We start from the raw sequence: 6,432 nt of genomic DNA, 5'->3' as shown, positions 1-6,432 counted from the left end.
CAAGAGAGCCCCTTCATGCTTTTCTCATGGTATTACCTAGTAGGTCACACACACACACACACACACACACACACACACACACACACACACACACACACACACTCACCCCCATTGTAAGTGTCCTGTGTGGTCTGTCAGCTTCTTGATGATACATTGTGTCTTTTGTTCTCTCTGGCTCTCTTTCTTTCCAAAGGTTGTACATAGTAGTCATCTGGTGGCTCTAATTCCCTACCTAAGATGTCTTGGTCTCATTTTTTTTCTTTTCTCAGTGGCGTTTGCTGAATGACAATTTAGGAATGCTCAATGTGCTGTTAATTCTCTCAATCCACAGTATTGTTCTCGTAAAACTGTGACATTCCACAGAGCTACTGCCACGGTCCTTTCTTTGGGTGTCAGGCTCTGAATCTCTTCAAATGTGCTGTCTTTGGTTCCTCATGGCTATTATCTGTCTTTATGATTTCATGATTAGACAATGTGAAAATTACATAACAGGCATTGCACTAAAAGTGATGTGATTTATGCATTTATGCATGAGAACTAAATAGATTTTTAGATTCCTACTTAAACAAAAACTTTCCATGACAGTAGCATACTGACAAGAAAACACACACAACAGCAACAATAACAAAGCAACAACGCATGCTCAGTATTGGGACACTGTCAAGATTAAGTCATACCAGCAAAACCTGCAGCTGTGTCATTTTTTTTTTCTGTCAACATACAGACTTACTGGTCATAATCATCCCTTTTTCTTTCTTTAACAACAACAACAAAGGATTTGACACACCATTTAATCATTTCTAGAAAAATATGTTTGGCTGAAACTATGTGAAATGGATGTAATATAGGGTTTGTTCACTGCTTTTGAAAGATATGTCTTGGAGATAATACTCTTACTGTGGAAGGTGTAAAGATGCAGATCTTCGAAGTTTGACTCTTGTTGATCACTATTTCCCTGTGGTTTGTCATCAGTACAATTCTTTGTTGCTTAATCTAGAGCTATGCACACCAAATTGCTGAGATGTTTAGTAGCTGATAAAGAAACCTTTAAAAAATTATATAAATGAATGAAATATAGATAAACTGTGAGATAAATATCATTACAGCATGTATATTAAATCCCTCCTGTCTCCTCTGTTGGTTTGTGAAGTGATTGACATTTTGTAGCTAGTTTAAAATTATTAAAAATTATAGACCCCAGCTTTCGGCTCCTGTTTGATGTTACGAATATTCCATTTCAACACAACCCCAATAACAGCAAACAACTTGTCTCCATTCTTATAACCAGTTCTAGAAATATGTGTATATGCTGCATTTGTTTACATGTTCTTCAGCTAGTGAACACCTAGCTTATATCTCCTTTGGAGTATTATGGCTAATCGTGCTTTGAGCATTTGTAGATAAGTTCTTATGAGAAAAGCTGTCCTCAATTCTCTTATAACCACACATTTTCCACCATTGTGACTCTGACACCACCACCTCATCTAGCACTACTCCTACTTTCCCTACTGCCTATATAACTTCATTATCTTAACTGGCATGTCTATTCTCTCCACCTTCATCAACATCTTTATTACACACACACACACACACACACACACACACACACACACACACACACTATAATCAATCAGCTCCTTTACCGATGCCCCTGTTATCACAATAGCCACCACCACCTGCATCACTGTACTGTCTCTCCATCATCTCCTATCATTTCCTCCATCACTACTCCTCGCCATAATCCATAGTAGTAATGTAAGTGCATGTATCCTGGTTGGTGGTGGTGGGTGGATAATTTTGCTTAGGAATATCTCTGGGGATTTGATGAGGGCAGTGAAGAATCAGGAAGAGCAATGATAAGTCCTTGTCAGAAAGTATTTGCAGGAGTTACCCTCTTCCAAAGGAGCAACAACAAGAGCACATCTATTTCTTAAAATGATGGTAGTGGAGAGGGTGCTAAAAGACAGAAGAGGTGATTATGTACTGCATATGTCAGAACTGACAGGGGGGTCAATATTCAGACTGTGCAGAATGTGCCAAGCTCCATCTGTTCTCAGCCGAAGTGAGTGGGTTTTCACAGGAAAGATGAGTGCAGGCAGTTTGCTTTCAGATGCTCTGGGCAGCATATTTGCTTTGACAATTGCATTCGTCCAAGCTTGGCTTTCACACAGTCAGCAACTTCTGACTAATGGAAGATGGCTGTCCCAGAAATGATTCTTATACAGATAATATAGTCACCCAAGAAATGTGTTAGTAATATAACAACAGAACTCTGGAAAGAATAAATTCCCTCCCTCCACTCAGGCACTGGCAAAAGACCCTCCTACACAAAATCAGAGATTGTCCTTGTGTCCTCTTCACAGGAGGCTTTCTTCTTGATCTCCTGCCCATTTGTATCTTTCATCCCTCTTTTAAAATTATTTATTATTTTATGTATACGTGTGTTTTGTCTTCACAAATGTCTATACCTCATGTGTATGACTGTTGCCCACAGAACAGGGTGTTGGATCCCCTAAGACTAGAGTTATAGATGGTTGTGAGGTACAATGTGGGAGTGAAGGGTTGAACCCAAATTCTCTGGAAGAACAGTCATTGCTCTTAACCACTGAGCCATCTCTTGAGCCCTCTGTCCTCCCTCTTTTATATACTCTAAAATACAGTCTGTGGCCGTCAACCTTTTGCCTCCCAAAGTGCTCCAGCAGGATCCAATCTCAGTTGCTCATGTGGCAACTCACCTGATGGCAATCACTTGCTTTAGTGGCTGCAGTCCCTTCTCTTCTCCTGCCCATTTTCATTTCTGCTATCTCTCTTTTATCCCTAAAATCTCTTTTGACTAACTTTTCCAAATTTTGTGTCACTGTCTCATTATCAAGTTGATGCTAGTGCTGACAGCAGAGAAAGAGAAGATAACACATATTCTATGACAATCAGGCACAGGATAGGCTCTGTGTTTCCTACTTTGTCTATTCTATGTTGACTCATTAAACTCTCTTAAAACTGCAGACGTGGTATTGCTAGTCCCCTTTTGAGAATAACAACAGTAACTTTATTTGAACAAGAAATATCAACCAATAAATGAGAAGGTATGATTCAAACAAGATATGCATGACTCTAGAAATATTTGGAAAGACATTCCACGGCAGTGCCTTTGCCTCTTCAGCGAGCCAGGAAATTCCAAGAGACACTGAGCTCCTTAAGCAGCAAGAAAGACGAAATGATGGGCTCTCAGAAGATCTTGGAGAACCTACCTTTCATTCATTTGCTGTAAAAATCACTAAGCTTTATTATGACCCAGGTCCTGTTGCAAATATTGTGAATATAACAGTAAGGGAAACACAAATTTAGGCAAAATTGAAGTGTTTTCATGCCTTCAGATAGAGACTGCAAGAAAGGATGGGTGGGGATGGATGAATAGACAGTTCCACTCCGTGGTGGATTCTACATTGCCTCCCAGAATTACTCAACTGCATCAATCTCCAGTTGTTCATGGGGTAGTTTACATGACATTGATCCCTTTCTTTATTGGCTGCCATTTTTTGTTCATTTCCCACAACCCTGCTCAAATAAACTGCTGCCTTAAACCTGTCTAGGCATACTCATCTAGGGGGATTCCAACTAAGACAACCCCTTCTCGAAAAGTGTACCATCTCCTAAACTTCTCTCCTAAACCCTGCCTTGGAGAAATGTGCTGCCTTCTACCTGCTTCACATTCTTTGAGTCCATCCTTCTGTAAAATGTGCCCTTAGCACTTAAACCCTGGCTTTCCCCAGTAGAGAGCAGGACAGCACATGTCAAGTTGTAAGATTGCTGTGCATTGCATTCTTGAGGGAACTCCAGTCTTACCTACCTCCACTGGCATGCATCACTGTACATTCCCACAAACAATTTTTTTTTTGCAGAAGGCATTATGTTCCCTACTACCCAGTAGTAAGTTGTAAGTGTAATACTAAGTAACATAAGACTTCACTGAGCCCTAGTCTCGTGTGTTTAAGCAATATAGCTACAATTAATAATACTTTTGCCTTCTATTTCACAGGGTAGGTAGAGAGAGCTAACGGTATAAGGACCATTAAAATGCCTTGTAAATCTATGTGCCACTATGTAGACACAGTGACAGGAGACACAATCAGCAGCATTGGGTGTAGAAACATGTCTTTCTGGTCACTTCTAATCAGAGAACCTACTCATCATTTATATGGGCATATGATGTTTGCACATAGATAAGTTGGTTTGACATCTATGTTCCACACCCTTATGAAATCTACCAGAACAGCCCATAGATTTCTGCTGTCCTAACTGGTTGTCAATGTGCTACATTTTCACCAGTAAAGCTTAGTTAGTCTCTGACTGTCACCCAAAAAAGTCAAGTACTGCTTTTTTTGTCATTCATGTCCAAAACCCAGGAGCAATTTATTATGCTACTATGTGAAATAAATGGTGCTACACCATATAGTTGTTTCCAAACACAGCCTAGGATCCTTACTTTTGCCAATACAATGATACAGGAAATCTGATCTGAGGCAACATGAGAAATATAGTGGAGGCTAAGAATTCTTAGTGATTGCTATATAACAAAATGTACCTTAAAATACAAAATAATTTATTTAGCTCTCGGGTTTTTGGTGTGACATTTGATCTAAGCCTGGCAGAGTTCTAATCTTTCCTTGTCTGTGACTGTGTCAACTGCGTACCCACTGAGCAGCAATTGGCCATCTATTGCTGAGACTTCCTCTGACTCCATATGGCCTTTCCTTCTATAGCAAGCCATTTAGAGCTTGTTGACATCCTCTTGAGACCCAGACTTCTCACTTCCACTACAAATCACATTGGCAAATGTAACTCTCATACCAGTCTATAGCCAAGAGATGAGGAAATAGATTCAACCTCAGGAGGAAGCTTCCAGGTCCTTTCACAAAGGTTTTTTATGCTATGTGCTGAATGGGAAAGCTACCTTCACAAGCACTGGTATAGTTCTTTCTCTCCTCTGTGTCCTTAGAGTATAGTAAAAAGAAAGGGGAGTGTCTTCATCTTAGAGAAGATCCCTGAGGATACTCTGCACAGCAGCCCAAGGAGGATTTGAAGATCAGAAGTAGGGTGCTTGGAGAGCTGTGGGTGGTGCTGACAGATTGTGGCAGCCAGTTGATGAAACTGACCTTAATCCTGAAATGTCAAAACTAATCCCACTTCTCCAAAGCAGGAGGATTGCAGCCACTACCCTTAACCTCTAAATACCCAGAGCTTGGAAGAAAGCATTTTAAACTACACAATGGGCTTAGATCCTGAGGCAGCACTTGATAAATATCCTTGTCTGAAACTTTTATGCCTTCCTTCCCCATCTTTTATTTGTTGCTATTTGTGCAGTTTTACACTAGATTTTTTTGTGGGAGTCTTTATTTTGCTTTCCTTACCAATCTTTTATGTTCAAAAATATACTGTTCTCTTTGCTAACGGGCAAACAAGACTGATTAGTCAAGAATGAAAAAGAAATTATGTGTGTCAACGACAGCTTAAGTATACACAAGATGTTTCCTGGGTGTCTGGAGGCGTGGGGTGTAGGAGGTGACTGCTGTCTTACATGGCATCCATCGGCTTGCTTCTTAAAGGAACCGTGACAATTTCCAGTTTAGAAAGGATGAAGCAAGTGCCCATGGTATGTGTTTTTAAACTGCCAGAAGCTGTGGAGATAGAAAACTCTAGAGACCTAAATCTGTGCACTCATTTGTATTAAATAAAGGTAAAGCTCCAAACTAGGTCAAATCCATTCTCTAAGAAGTTTCAGATTTTATACCCCCACCAAAAATCTCTATTTTTTTTATGACCATAGCCTATTTGAGTTTCTACTCTCAGAATTTTTATTTAAACACCTCAAGTGCAATTAGTCTGCTCAGACCTTAGACTAATTAGCAGTTCTTAGGTGGATATACCCCAGTCAGCTGTCTTAGCCTCATTTTATTCCAGAGCAATGGTTGCAAGCCAAGAAAAAACTTTAGAGTGCCTTAGAAATGCTTTTTCTAAGTTAGAGGATAGCATAGGCTCATTCCTCAGAAGATAAAGCCTCAGTGAAAAAGTGCATCAGGAGTGTGAGTCCAGAAGGCCGGAGAGAGGGATGGGAGAGTGAAAAGATGCCTTGAAAGGCAATGTCGAAAATGCATTATGCAGTTGAACCAGTGTCTTTAGGTACCTGGGTATTTGAGCCTAAGGGAAAGCAGAGAAGCAAGTGGAATGCAGATCAAGTAACTATTTTCCTAGGGAAAGAAATGAAGGTGCACTTCTTTTGGCCATGGATTGTCATGGGTGGCATTGACACCCTCTGCCAGGATTATACACTTGAAAGCCCAAAGGGATTCTATAACAACAGAACCAGCATGACAGGTGAAGTTAAGGTACAAAGGGTCAACTTATCCTTCTGGAAGGCTGTTGAGGGATGTTTGA

Source organism: Cricetulus griseus, chromosome 6 (genome assembly GCF_003668045.3).
Source record: "Cricetulus griseus strain 17A/GY chromosome 6, alternate assembly CriGri-PICRH-1.0, whole genome shotgun sequence".
NCBI lineage: Eukaryota > Metazoa > Chordata > Mammalia > Rodentia > Cricetidae > Cricetulus > Cricetulus griseus.
Note: the sequence above shows the minus strand (reverse complement) of the source record.